This window comes from Euprymna scolopes, chromosome 39 (assembly GCF_053919585.1).
Source record: "Euprymna scolopes isolate OS-2025 chromosome 39, ASM5391958v1, whole genome shotgun sequence".
Classification (NCBI taxonomy): Eukaryota; Metazoa; Mollusca; class Cephalopoda; order Sepiida; family Sepiolidae; genus Euprymna; species Euprymna scolopes.
The window spans coordinates 32,776,944-32,793,006 of record NC_136520.1 but is presented as its reverse complement, the minus strand read 5'-3'; the positions used below and the strand labels follow the sequence as shown (position 1 = coordinate 32,793,006).

At 34.6% G+C, this 16,063-nt stretch overlaps 1 protein-coding gene across 1 annotated transcript in view; it reads left to right on the top strand.

The window, feature by feature from the left end:
* Positions 1 to 638: 638 nt before the first annotated feature.
* Positions 639 to 16,063, top strand: part of LOC145263723 (ras-related protein M-Ras-like) — a 111,526-nt gene continuing 96,101 nt past the window's right edge. The window contains exon 1 of the mRNA XM_080120690.1: positions 639 to 885. The gene's annotated coding sequence lies outside the window, so the exon portion shown is untranslated. The remainder of the gene's footprint in view (positions 886 to 16,063) is intronic.

Sequence of the window (16,063 nt, the reverse complement as noted above, 5' to 3'; positions counted from 1 at the left end):
TATTAAGAATAGGAAATTGGATAAAATTTTTTGTAACATGTCTTCTTCCTAAGATTAAGAGTGGCGGTGTTTGACCAACACTGCTGGGGAGCCATGAAGTAATATACTGTTTTGTTTTTAAATCCCCGAAACAGTGTTTCATGGTAAACAACTGATGATCCTTTGAAAAATAGAAAAATTGGTATTATAGTAAATTCGAGAGAGTTGATGCAGTGATTGCAGGGGATTAAATGACTTACTGATTGGATGTTTTTTTAACGAATGATAAAAAGTAATTTTTTGTATAGTTTCAAATGTTAAAAACTTCAAAGACTATATATATATATATATATATATATATATATATATATATATATATATATATATATATATATATATATTCTTAAAGGTATAGGTGGTAACATACAGTACTGTTTTGCTGTATCACAGCTTATGCTGTATTACAGCTCATCAGTACACACACACACACACACACACACACACACACACACACACACACACACACACACACACACCTTACACTAACACCGATTTATCATAAAAGACTTGCGGATGCAATGCTTTGTTTATGACTAGTCGTTGTAAAGAACTCTCTCTCTCTCTCTCTCTCTCTCTCTCTCTATCACACACACACACACACACACACACACACACACACAGAGTACAGTAGCACGCACGTACATAAAATGTACGGCCTTCGTACACATTACACATCTATTTCGTCTGCAAGTCTTCCTCTTTCTTTTTTTCCTCGACCAAAAAAGAAAAAAGAAAAAGAAAAACAAAACAAAAACAAAAACGCGATGATGGTGGAATAACAAACTAAAAATGGAATCGGAACTATGAACCATTCCTCAGCAGCCTTAATATATACATTTACATAATGTAAGTAAAGAAATATAATTACTTTTTATTTTATTTCCAATTCTCCTCGTATTAATATATTTTACTTTATACGCGTATAAATGGAATGTATTACTATTGAATAGAATGCGATATTTAGTAGTAGCTTATAATGAATTATGCACCCAGAGAAAGAAAGAAATGGACACCCAGATGATTTCAGCTCTTTTAAAGGCATTTCCGTAGTCTTAACGGATAATCTCTTCTCGGTCCCGGAAATAACCGAAGAAGTCGAAGCTGTTTACGATTTGAAAGCCGCGAATTTAAATTATTAAAAAAAAAAAAAAAAAAAGAGGGGGAGCAGACGATACCTAGCATATATATAAAGGGCTAGATTAGGGTTAGAGTTAAAAAAGAAAATTAGATACTAAAAAAATATAAATTAAGGTGAAAAAGGTGGTTTTCGTATTGTACCTATTTACTATGCCTCCCCACGGGACAGAGTTTAGGCACCGGAGTCGTTTTTTAACGTGGAGAAAAGGTACAAAAATAAAAATTGTCTCAGTCGTGAAGGATTTCTCCTCCACCGAAAGAGAACAAGAAATAGAAGTGCAGCACTCAGCAGCAGCATCTGAAGAACAGATACTACACATGGTATTTATTTGCTCCCCCCACCGAGCAAATTAGGCACAAGGCCGATTTTTAATGTGAGGAGTGAAGGGAAATGGCGACCAACTCCCCGGGGAGTAGGGGAGTTGGATAGTGACAATTGGTATGAAGGGTTGCCCCTACATCGACCAAGGTCTTATATGTGAGGTTGCCCAGTGCCCACACATATGGTCTTTGCTTGCAGTATCTGCCGGACAGATACTACACTTTGATCTTGACCAAAAGGCCACTGAACATTTGGTTTTCGTATTGTAAATTGCTTCCGCAATTTCCTGGATTAACTCAGGATTCTCCGTCAATATTCGTAACAAACTACATAAAAATGCTCTAGATGCCCATTCTTTACAAATACCGTTACAAATTTATTTTTGCTTTTTTAAATATGCTAAAAAAATAATTAGGTAAAACTTGTGGAAAGCGCTCTCTTTTTGGGTTGTTTTAAAAATGGAATGGAAATTTAATTTCGTCTGTTTTAATCTTTAATTACGCATGTGCCAACAAAATCGAAAATAATTGATAAAAGAATTTAAAAAAATAAATTTAAAAAATGGATAGCACGACCACCAATATGTGAACAATTTGCAAATATAATAATTTTTATACAGTATTAAATTTTTGTGAGCTAGAAGATTTAAAGGTTTCTAATTAAACATAGTGTTGCCGGTTGGCCACAACGGTCATGTCCGAGGTGCCAAACACCTTTTACGGAGAAAAGTTGAATGTGGCGCTACAGCAGCACTGCTGAGTGCTGCGCAAACTGTGTTAATGGCCAACGGAAAAAAGGATATTGTTTCGGTATGAGGGGACTTTTTTTTTTTTTTTTTTTTTTTTTATGATAAAGCCAAACGTTCTTACTGGAAAAGTATAGTGTTTGTCAACCATTTCTGGAGTAAAATGTGTGACCAAAGCAATTTGCAAAAAAAAAAAAAAAAAAATAATAATAATAATAATAATAATAATAAATAAATAAAATTAATAAATAAATACAAATAAATAATTAATATATTAAAACGGAACGAAATTTAATATTCCATTCTAGTTTTAAAACAACCCAACACAAAGAGCTTTCAACAATTTTTTACAATAATTAAATTAAAAATTCCAGGCAGAACAAGAAAAAAAAAAATCGCTTTCTTTATTTATTTGTTAAATCGTTTTCTCCTTTTTTTTCTTTTTATTGTTTTTCTATATTTGATTCTTAATAATATATCAGTTTTCTTTTAGTGTTCTGTTCAACAGACGGTCGAAAAATTCATTCCTGATAAAAAGTCTTCGGAATTTTGGCTAGGAGCAAAATTTAGTATCTGTTCTCTCGTGATCTTCCTCTTTTTTATCCTCCGTCAATGAAAAATCCTTCTAGACCGTGTCGATTTTTATTTTGTACCAATCTCCAGGGTCCTTTTCGTGGGAACTTGATTTTTTCTTTATTAAAAACTGACCTCTGCCTGCCACTGGTAGCGACTGCCCGCCCCAATCACAATGAATGATTTAACTCACGTGACTCAAATTATCCAATGGGAACTATACCTTAATATAGAACATAAAAAGCGGTGCTTAATTTACGTCCCCTCTGAATATTAGTCGAATTTATAGTATTTTTTCCCTTTTCGCTTTATTTTTATTTTACTTTTTAAAATAGAATTAACATTAATTTTTTTAAATTAAAATTTGTAGAGGGAGTGGTTTAAGTAATTCTGCGATTTTACGGATCGTACTGAAATGATAACGTTATTTTTTAGAAACACATTCTTAACATGGGTGGGAAGTACTTTGTTTACTATTCTGTACTTTCACTTCACAGTTTGATAAACCAAAAATAAAGTAAAAACTAAATTTAACTTTCTTTTTCATTTTTTTTTTTTAAGGAAATCATAATTTGATTGTGATTAGTGTACTTGTAGGTTAAGTTCGCCCATGTGTGTGACTGTGACTGTGTGGGTGGGGGGATTTATTGTCTGATCTAATATTAAATGTAAACATGTAAATAAATATTTGAAGGGAGATTTGTTTAATATGTGATTTTAAGCCCAAAAAAAAAAATTGTAATGTCGAATATAGTAATATATCCCAAAATTACGAAGATTCATTCAACTGCTATTGTGTTTTTAATAAAGAAAAAAAAATCACTATCGCTAAAGTAGCGAAAGGAAAGATAAGTATGCCCCCCTTGTATTTGCAATCTTCAAGGTATTCACATCCAAGAAAAATGCCATTTCCCCCAATTTTCCGTAAAATTACTTTTGACGCGACTCGTGACTCTCTTGACTCCCAATTTTTCGTCTGCTAAAATTTTAATCACGTGATTACGGCGTAGCATCAATAAAATAAACCATTCAAGTTTTTCTTGTTATGAATTTAGCTGAATATGATATTAAAAATCACTTTATTAGTACTTATGCAATGCACTTATGTTACCGGACTGGCGGGTGTTTTGTAACTATGCTGTTTACAGATCGTGCTATTTTTTTTTTTAGATAGGATTTTCAAGTTAAATTAATTTTTACGGTATCTTTTGTTAAATTATATGAAAATACAGATTAGTTAACACATCCCTCACCCAACCATGTTAAGAATGAACTTAATGTATACATTTGTTATGATTATTTTTACTTCGCCAAACGCAATATTTTTTTTTTTTATCGTGGTTGGTAGTTTATTTGATATTTCATTTATATTGAAAACAGAAAAAAAAAAAAAATGGATAACTTTCTACGTGTTTTTGAATATTTTAAGTGTTTTAAATCCATGTATTTATCATTTTTATTTAGCCAAACACGAGTATTCTCCATTATTTCAGCCCCCTCCCCATATTTATTACTCCCCTCCTCCTCCATCATGGTCGATTTTTTTTTGCACTTGGTTACTGAATTGCACCTCTTAAAACATGTTTATTTTATCCCCACCACAAACAACGACAACTAAATTGGTTAAAAAAAAAAAAAAAAAAAAAAAACACGATAGTGTTATCCCTACCCATTTTCCCGCTAAAGAAAATAAAAAGTAGACATGTGTCGTTTTACCAAATTTCGGTAAAATGCCGCCGGTAAAAATGGCTCCGGAAAAAATGGCATGGTACAAATAGCAAAAGTGAATAAATAGGTAAAAATAGCACTTTGACAACGGAAATTAGGACCGTTCGGAAATTTGGACCATTGGAGAAGTTCAGGTTAAGCTCCCATTCCTCTAGGTTAAAATAAGACGAAGCCCCCCCCCATTCAAGAAAAAAAAAAAAGAAAGATTAATAGGGACTGCCAAACGATTGTGAAAAATGGACCGCATGTTTCCGTGACGTCAGATTTGTGCTAACTATACGAACTATGGAAAAGCAGAAGCGACTTTATGATTTTTTAAAACCTTTGTTTATCTTCTTCAAACTGCAATTAATCTTTGTTATAATTTTGTTAGATTTTAAGATTTACACAGTTTAACGATTAATAATATTATAAACATTTGTATATTAAATATGAAATACGGTTTTACTGAATGTTCATTTGGTTACCTACGGGGTTCCATATTTTGTTCGGTAAAAAGAGACAAACAAAATATGAGGGGGGGGGGCTACAAAATGCTTAATATTTGTGCAATAATATTTTCAAATTGGTTTTAATCTGGCGATAAAATAGGTGACAAGAGTCATGTTTATATTAAAACTTAATGTTTAAAAAAAATTTAAACACAATTAATTAAAAATCTATGTTATAACGGAACATTTTGAAATAATGGAATTTTAATCGTTTTAATCCTTTAAAAATTAATTAATGTTTATGAAGTTTCTTTTTCTTTGCAATTCACCTGATTATAGTATATATTAATTCGAAAAAAAAAAAAACGTTATTTAAAAAAAACCATAATAATATTAAGTTTATATCAATTTTTTAATTGCAACTTCAAGGTAAATTTTTGTTCAATATGTGTATTTAAATTTTTTTTAAATAAATATTTATTACTTATTTGAACTCTTATGTTTCATAATAAATAGAAATTTCGATAGATTTAAATATATTTTGTTCGAATTTCGAAAAAATTACATATGGGGGCCGGGACAATAACTAAAACATAGTTCCCCTCGTATATTTTACAAAAACTATATTTTATATGTAATTTCATTCTAAAATGGATAAGTATCAAAAATTTCATGAAAATCTGACCATAAGTTGATTTTTGCTAAATTTATTAAATACGGGTATATTTTCACGTTCGGAATGTCTACTACACGGGAATGTTATTTTAAAGCGCCAATTATGTGAACACGATTTTCGTCTCGCAATTTCATTATTTTCGTTCGATCAAAAACATTTTTTTTTTAATTATTACTGGTTTATTTTGCCCTTCTTTTAAATGGTACAAAAGTTATACTGATAATATTAATTTATAATAAAGTTACATCGTGTTACATATAGGGTGGGGTAATTCTGTGGTGAATTCTGGCAGTTTCTAAAGATTAACAAAATATTTTTATAGGCATTTACACCAGTAGGAGTGTGTGTGTGTGGGGGGTAGGCTTTTTTTTTTTTTTTTTTTTTTTTTTTTTTAAATAAGGGCTAATCAAGATCAATAATGCTTTCTGCTAGTTTGAGAAAATTTTTTAGGGAGCCAGTGTTTTGGAGGTAGAGATAAGAGATATACCACTTAATTGCTTGTATATTCACTTTCTCTCATCATAGTTTATAACCCTAATTGTGCGTGTTGAAAACGGTGATTGCTTTTAGAATGTCTATGCCAAAGATTGGTTCCGGCCATATATAGCTGCCGCTACAACATAAATATATGATTTCAAAAAGGCACCATTTATAGAAATGTGAATAATAAAAATTCTCATTAGATTTTTTTTTTCGTGATAACAAAGCGTTAAAACAAACAAACAAAAAATTATTTGTAAAAAATGAAAGTTTATTATTTTTTTTATTGTTTCCAAAGAACTAAAATAAGTTTTTGAAATAAATTATTTCCATATAGTTTTGTATTTCGTTCCATGTTTACTGATTTCCGTTCCATAGTTAGTTAAACCGAGTCCCTTTCCGACGTTTTAACTTTGCTTACTGAATTTTAGACACAAGCAATAATGTTATCTACTTAATTGTCATGTCGCAGAACTGAATTAAAACTTTCATGATTTCACGATCTGCCTTTTATTTTATTTATTTATTTGAGGAAATTCAACAAAGCAGAATGCAGTTACCTCCCCTGTTATTATACAAACCAGTCTGTTTATTATTTAAGTATAACTTTTTCTTTTTTTTTGGTAAATGTGACTGTCAGAATACCCTGGCCAAATCACCGCTAAAAAAGTCGTCTGCGTCCATCAAACTTAAACACTGAAACAGTGAAACACCGAAAGCGAAATGAAACGAAATTTATTTTTTATTATTACCAGAAAAGATGTATTTCCCCTGTTATTATTTTAGTAAGAACGAATTACTTATTTCGTTATCTTTATACTAAAATGAAATAAAATTGTTAATTCTTTTATTATTTTTTTTTTCATGCGTACATGCTAATTATGTTATTTTTTTCCATGCGTACCTATTTTAACCTGTTATTATTTTAATAAGAACAAATAACTATTTCGTTATCTTTCTTAAATATTACATTTTCGATAAATTCTTTTCGCTCTCACTCAATAGACTTGACACTACTTTTGTTAACGAATTACTATTTCGTTATTTTTCTTACTAAAATGAAATATAACGAAAGAAAATATCTTGTCGTTTTTTTGTTTGTTTTACGATACATAGATTCGAAAAAGTTGTCAAAAACAAATATATAACAAATAAATGTTATCAAAGGCAAGCGAGGTCTCTGTTGAATACGTTAAGTTTTGGGTAAATGAGTTTAAACTAAAAAACAAAACAAAATACAAAATACTGTTAGAAACTCACTCAATCTCTGTCAGCCTATGTCACGCTAAAATATATTGGGTGGGTTTTCTAACAATATTTAGTATATTTTTTAGTTTTAACTCATTTTCCCAAACTTAACGTACTCAACAGAGAGACCACGCTGTCATTTATCTTTTTTCAAGTATACTGATAAACACTGGATCATTTTCGAATCGAATAAACATTTTACATTAAATAAAAACACTAAAAACTTATCCAGCTTGGGAGAAAAGTAACTTATCTTGCCCGTGATAACATTTATTTGTTATATATTTGTTTTCGAATCTTTGTGTATAGTAAAACAAACCCTTTTTTGTAATAGGCCGGTCACGGCCACCCACTTTTTTTTTTTTTTTTTTTTTAATCTGGTAGAAAAAAAATGAAAAACGATGCAAAGAAGAAATATATAAGAGTAATGATAGTAAATTGTTTTTACTAAAATAATAACAGGGCAAAGACATCTTTTCTGGTAAATGCGTACCTGAAATAAATAAGAAAATAAGTGTAGTACGACTACACTGTAGTAGTACTACTACACTTCTTTTTAAATACACTGGAGTAGAGTTCATAGCTAGCGTTTATTCCTAAATAATATTTATAACAGGGGAAATATATATCTTTTTTAGTAATAATAATACATTTCGTTTCATTTCGGTGTTTAAGTTTCGGTATTTGAGTTTGATGGACGAGCGATTTTTTTTTTTTTTTTTTTTGCGTGTGGCCAGGGTATTCCGATAGTCACATTTACCTTTTTTTTCTTTCTTTATTAGTTACGTATAATTTTTTGTTATTATTATTTTTTTTTTTTTTTGTAATTTTTGGATATTTTACTACTTTCGACATGACAATTAAGTTTCGATTTTAATTGAAATTCAATATTTTGATTTTCGTTATTCCAGATAAGCAGAAATAAATGTATAGGTACTGTTTAGTAGGGAAATGTGCAATGCGAAAAAAAAAAAAAAATCAACACTGGTGTAAGATGAACAAAAACAAATAATTGAAGACACCGTATGCGATATTTTTGCTGAAAAAAAACAACTTATCTATTTATTTTTTTGTAAACTTTTCACATAGAATCCGGGATGATGTGGAGCAATTTGATTGTGCTTTAATTGTATGTTTTTTTCTTTTCTTTGCGACGTAGTATTGCAGTATTGCACAGGTAGTGGCACCCCCTCCCCTCGGCCGACCGCGATAATTAATTAAAAAAAACCCAAAAAACAAGACATATTTTTGTTAACAGATGCGGCATTGGTGAGACTTTTTACCAAACGAACATATCTTAAGGAACACAGGTTCGCTGTTGTTAACATTTTTGACAGCATTCTGTAGCAGTAATGTTTTCAATGTTACGTAAAATTACCCCCTCTCCCTCTTTATATATATATATATATATATATATATATATATATATATATATATATATATATATATATATGCTTGCAAAAAAACAAAACAACAAGGAAGCAGATCACATCATGTTTGTATTTTTTCAAATGTTACAATTGTTTCGACATCAACTAGACAATTTAAAACTTTTTTTGTTGTTCCAAAATTTTTGAGGTTGGCATTTCATCAGACTTATTGAAAGAAATACACGTATCTGAATATGTTTTCATCCTATTATTACGTATTAATCTTGTATTTCTTCCAATAGTTAAATAGTGTTTTCAAACCTACTTATTCTTAACATAAGGATGAACAATTTGCACATGCCAGTTATCAACCAATTGACAAACAGATAAAAATATCTTTAAGAGCATATCTGAGAAAATAGACCACATCCTGTCTGCACATCCTTCGGCTAACATCCACATCTGTGGTGACTTCAACGTCCATAATGTGGAATGGCTGACCCATTAAAATAAGACAGACGATGAGGGGAGGCTTTGTCATGATTTTGCCATTGCTTATGACCTCACTCAGATTGTTCGCGAACCCACCTGTGTGCCCGATACACCCAGTGAATATGCAAGCCTCCTAGACCTTTTTCTCTCAACTTCCACTGAGCTATGTTCCGTTCATTCTCCTCTAGGATCCTCCGACGACTCCGTCGTATCAGTTAAGATAAAAACGAAATGTAATAAGTCCCCAGACGCACCCCTCCACCGTACTGTATACTGATACTATATGGCTGACTGGGATAGCTTCCGTACATTCATATCTGATTTACCTCTGCACTCCATGTTTAAAAAGGAAGTGTCCTCTATAGTATCAGATCTGACCGAATGGTTAATTGTAGGCATAGACAAATTCATACCATCTAAAAAATTCCAACAAAAACCTAACAGCCAGCCATGGTTCTCCCCAGAATGTGCTGCTGCTATCGTGCACAGAAATCACTTTTTCCATAACTACCAGCGTAATAGATGCACTGAGATTAAAGCTGCTTTCAGGAACGCCAGCAACCACTGTAAAAGAGTAATAAAAAATGCAAGAGAGCTATATGCCCAGTCTGTTAAATCCAAGGTAGCTGATCAGCAGCTTGGTTCCCACCAGTTTTGGCAAATAACAAATAGGATCCTGAACAGAAGTGTGCATTCTATCCCAACCATTATCAATCGACCAGAGGTCATCTCGTCAGCATCAGACAAAGCCAAACTATTTGCAAAGAAATTTGCAGCTAATTCTACCCTATGCGACGAAGGCCATCAACTCCCCATATTTCCTCCTATAACACAGAACACGCTAGGTAACATACAAATATCTGTGCATGAGGTCGCCAAGCTAATAAAGAACCTTGATTCCAGTAAAGCAACTGGCCCTGACGACATCCCAATTATAGTGTTAAAAAAGCTTCAATCAGAACTTGCTCCCATACTTACGAAACTGTTTAAGCGCTGCCTTAAGGAGAAGTGCTTTCCGACTCCCTGGAAAACCTCATCAGTTTGCCCTGTATTTAAGAACTAAGGTGATAAGTCATCTCCTTCTCAGTACAGACCAATAAGTCTCCTGTGTGTTATGAGTAAGTTGCTGGAATTCATATTAAATAGAGAAATAGTCAACCACCTCAGCGGAAATAACCTTCTTATTGACACGCAATATGGTTTCCGTTCTGCTAGATCTACCGCAGATGTGCTAACAGTTATATCTCACAGGATTAGTGAATCTTTTGACAAAGGCTCTCTTTCTAGGGCAATTGCTCTTGACATATCAAAGGCCTTCGACAAGGTATAGCATAAGGATCTACTTCACAAGATCTCCAGCTACAGTATAACTGGAAATGTTTTCTCTATCATGAAATCATTTCTCTCCGATAGGCTCATAAGAGTAGTTGTTGATGGACAAAAATCAGAGGCCTGCAGTATTAATGCTGGAGTCCCTCAAGGGTCAATCTTGGGCCCAACTCTCTTCCTGATCTACATCAATGACCTCCCTAAACACATACTTAAATTATTCGTTGACATCTATGCTGATGACACGACCATCTACGGCAACACATCAAAGGCTGTAAATGACAAAGCTCTCTCTGATTCTCTCTCCTCTGATCTCGAGCGCGTGGTTCAGTTGGGGAAGACGTGGCTGGTTACCTTTAATGAATCTAAAACCAAACTCCTATCCTTACATCATCAACGCTCTGATCCTCATCTGGCATCAATTGGGATGGATGGCTCTCGTCTGGAAGAGGCCCCGTGTTTTGACAAGCTTCTGGGTTTGACCTTTATTCCTGGTCTGAAATGGAACACGTACATCAAGTCTGTTGCCAAGGTCGCTGGAAAGATGGTGGGATCCTTCTACTGCTCCCGAAGATATCTCACTACCGATGCAATTCTCTATCTATATAAAAGCCAAGTACGTCCAAGGATGGAATACTGGTGCCATATCTGGGAAGGAGCTGCTAAAAACACCCTATCCTGCCTTGACAGAGTACAAAATAAACTTCGTGGCTTAGTGGGGGATTCCCTTTTCTCTACCCTGCAACCTCTCTCCCACAGAAGAGACGTTGCGAGCCTGTCCTTGTTTTATCGTTATTTCCATGGCAGGTGCTCGTCTGAACTCCAATCTCTGGTCCCCCCTCGCCAATCTTTTATGAAAAACACCCGTCTAGCTGAATCCACTGTGAAAAATTTCCCTCACTCTTTATCTGTGCCTAAATCAAAACGTGGATTCCATGAACAAAGCTTCTTTCTTAGAACTGCACGCCTGTGGAACTCTGTTCTGTCTGCCTGCTTGCCACCTGACTACAACTTGGATGTCTTCAAGTCCAACGTTAACAAATTCCTAATGAACCGTCCCCTTAAGTAAACACTTCATAAAATCTCCACACTAACGTACTGTACTTGCAATAACCCTTATCCCTGAGTGGCTTCCGGGCCTTGATAAGTGGTGACCACCGTGTAAAAAAAAAAATAAAATAAAATAAAATACATCTACTGACCTCTACATACCAATTTTTCAATTTTGACCTCTTAGCTTCCAAATAGAAAACGATTAAAAATTTGCCACGTGTCTGAATACCCTATATCATATATATATATATATATATATATATATATATATATATATATATATATCGGAATAACAAAATTGAATTGTGGGAAACGATAAGGAGCGAGCATTGCAGGTGTAGAAGGGTCAAAAGGTTATGTTGTTACATGAAACAAACTCTGTGACTGATCAAGTTGCAACGGGGGTGGGGATCTGACATGTCAGCAGTTCTGGTTTTGAGTAACTTAGTTAATTTTAGTTGAGTTGGATTCAGGACATCAAAAAGACAAGATGTGTTAAAGCAAGTCTCCCCATACGGGGGCAATGGTTTACAAATGGAACCACAAGCCAACAACCCCCATTCACTCCAGTCTGCTGTGATAAAATGCCTGAAAAATGAATAAAAATATATAAAAACAACCTTTCATCTTGGGTCCATGTCTTGCATGCGTCTTTGTTGTAACAGAACCAGCTTCACCAAACATTGACAAATCCTCCCAGAAGGTACCAGCAGAAGATAGGTATGTCATCATGTATATTCATATTATATGTTCTGACACACACACCCACATCCAGAGACTAGACGGGTATGCCGTTAAAATAGACATTAACTAGACGGCCATGGGCCTGATAAATACGGCCCTGTAAAGAAAGAGTTAAAATAAAACAGTAAATAAATAAAAGAAAACAAACAAATAGTTTTTTAAGTAAGAGAACCTCATTACATCATATAACAATTTCTGCTGCCCCAATATCATCTCTACATACATTTGTAAAGAGATTAAAAGATAAGGAAGAAAAGGAAAAGAAGAAAGGAAAAAAAGAAAAAACAAATAATTATTCTTGGTGGTGATTTTAATGCATTATTCTTCTAGTCCTCTGCTCCTGTCCCATCCCCCATCTCCACCCTCACTTTACACTGCGAATATTAAAATAGTTCACTTTCTAGATGTAACACTAAACCTTAACAAGGGAACTCATGAATACTATAAAAAAGACAGCAGTAACCCTATATATGTCCACTCTCTCTCAAATCACCCTAAATCTATCTTTAAACATATCTCCAAATCTATTAGCAGAAGTATTAGTTTTAACCCCTTATCCAAAGAAATATTCAATAAGCACAAAAACTTTTACAGTAAGGCCCTATGTAAACAGTGGATATAAAAAAATTAAATTAGAATATATAGAACCTACAAATAAAACACCCACATCTAGAAAAGCCCGTAAAAGGAAAATCATTTGGTTTACTCCTCCCTTTAATCAAATGGTTAAGACCAACCTAGGAAAAAAATTCTTAAATCTCATTAAGCTGCACTTCCCCTCCAACAAAATTTTTAATAAAAACACTATTAAATTAAGCTACAGTTTCAGTAATAACTTAGAAAAAAAACATAACAATAAAATTTTTGGGATTTGTGGACAGGTCGGCATACTTGATTAGAGCAGTACAAAGAGGGAAAGTAAGAGAGAAAAAGACAGAAATTTTTTTTTTTTGTAGCACATGAAAAGGTACAGCCGTAACAATTACCCACTAGTATGGCATCGAGAGGCCCCACCAGAGACTACTGCATGGTCCAGAGTCCATTCACCAAATGGCAATACAGCAGTCCCAGTACTTTGTGCCTGCTGATAGGACAGCCTCCTTAGTGGTTAATCCAAGGTTCGGGTCCCTGACTATCAGGTGGATACCGTCAGCCCAGACGAAACGTTTACCTCCAGCACCCTTACTAGTGACATGGCCACAAGGATAGACATAGAGACAGAAAAATTTCCGACATTTCAGACTACTGTCCACCAAGTACTACCAACCTTTAAAGCAGCTTTTTCTTCACCCTTTGTCAGAAAAATCACTCATTTGAATGAGGACAGCGGGACAAAAAAGGAGAAGCAAGAGTTACTGGAGCTGCCCATAACACATCCACTGTATTATCTACTCTCTACCAGCCAGCCATGGTTCTCCCCAGAATGTGCTGCTGCTATCGCGCACAGAAATCACTTTTTCCACAGCTACCGACATAATAGATGCACTGAGACTAAAGCTGCTTTCAGGAACGCCAGCAACCACTGTAAAAGAGTAATAAAAAATGCAAGAGAACTATATGCCCAGTCTATTAAATCCAAAGTAACTGATCAGCGGCTTGGTTCCCACCAGTTTTGGCAAATAACAAATAGGATTCTGAACAGAAGTGTGCATTCTATCCCAACCATTATCAATCGACCAGAGGTCATCTCATCAGTATCAGACAAAGCCAAACTATTTGCAAAGAACTTTGCAGCTAATTCTACGCTATGCGATGAAGGCCATCAACTCCCCATATTTCCTCCTATAACACAGAACACGCTAGGTAACATACAAATATCTGTGCATGAGGTCGCCAAGCTAATCAAGAACCTTGATTCCAGTAAAGCTACTGACCCTGACGACATCCCAATTATAGTGTTAAAAAAGCTTCAACCAGAACTTGCTCCCATACTTACGAAACTGTTTAAACGTTGCCTTAAGAAGTGCTTTCCAACACCCTGGAAAACCTTGTCAGTATGCCCTGTATTTAAGAACTACGGTGATAAGTCATCTCCCTCTCAGTACAGGCTAATAAGTCTCCTGTGTGTTATGAGTAAGTTGCTGGAATCCATATTAAATAGAGAAATAGTCAACCACCTCAGCAGAAATAACCTTCTTATTGACACGCAATATGGTTTCCGTTCTACTAGATCTACTGCAGATGTTCTGACGGTTATATCTCATAGGATTAGTGAATCTCTTGACAAAGGCTTCCTTTCCAGGGCAATTGATCTTGACAAATCAGAGGCCTTCGACAAGGTATGGCATAAGGGTCTACTTCACAAGATCTCCAGCTATAGTATAACTGGAAATATTCTCTCTATCATTAAATCATTTCTCTCTGATAGGCTCATAAGAGTAGTTGTTGATGGACAAAAAATCAGAGGCCTGCAGTATTAATACTGGAGTCCCCCAAGGGTCCATCCTGGGCCCAACTCTCTTCCTGATCTACATCAATGACCTCCCTAAACACATACTTAAATCATTCGTTGACATCTATGCTGATGACACGACCATCTACGGCAACACATCAAAGGCTGTAAATGACAAAGTTCTCTCTGATTCTCTCTCCTCTGATCTCGAACGAGTGGTTCAGTGGGGGAAGACGTGGCTGGTTACCTTTAATGCATCTAAAACCAAACTCCTATCCTTACATCATCAACGCTCTGATCCCCATCTGGCATCAATTGGGATGGATGGCTCTCCTCTAGGAGAAGCCCCATGTTTTTACAAGCTTCTTGGCTTGACCTTTACTCCTGATCTGAAATGGAACATGTACATCAAGTCTGTTGCCAAGGTCGCTGGCAAGATGGTGGTATCCTTCTACCGCTCCAGAAGATATCTCACTACCGATGCAATTCTCTATCTATATAAAAGCCAAGTACGTCCAAGGATGGAATACTGTTGCCATATCTAGGCAGGAGCTGCTAAAAACAGCCTATCCTGCCTTGACAGAGTACAAAATAGACTTTGTGGCTTAGTGGGGGATGCCCTTTTCTCTACCCTGCAACCTCTCTCCCACAGAAGAGACGTTGCAAGCCTTTCTTTGTTTTATCGTTATTTCCATGGCAGGTGCTCGTCTAAACTCCAATCCCTGGTCCCCCCTCACCAATCTTTTACGAAAAACACCCGTCTAGCTGAATCCACTGTGAAAAACTTTCCCCACTCTTTATCTATGCCTAAATCAAAACGTGGATTCCATGAACAAAGCTTCTTTCTTAGAACTGCACGCCTGTGGAACTCTGTTCCGTCTGCCTGATTGCCACCTGACTATAACTTGGATGTCTTCAAGTCCAACGTAAACAAATACCTGATGAACCGCCCCCTTAAGTAGACATTTTATTAAATATCCACACTAACGTACTGTACTTACAATAACCCTTATCCCTGAGTGGCTTCCGGGCCTTGATAAGTGGTAACCACCTTGTAAAAAAAAATAAATAAAAAAAAATTTTAAATGATAATACAGAATGTAATCAGAGTAAAAAAACTAAAACGCGTAGATAAATCTAAATGTCGCCTCAAACAGAACTATCTAACGGCCTCTGTTATAACATTAAAGGAGGATCCTATCACTAAAAAATTCTATATGCATCAAACTAGCAATACTTTCAAGCAAAGATATACTGACCATAAAAGTTCTTTCGTGAAGTCAAATTATAATTATAAGACATCA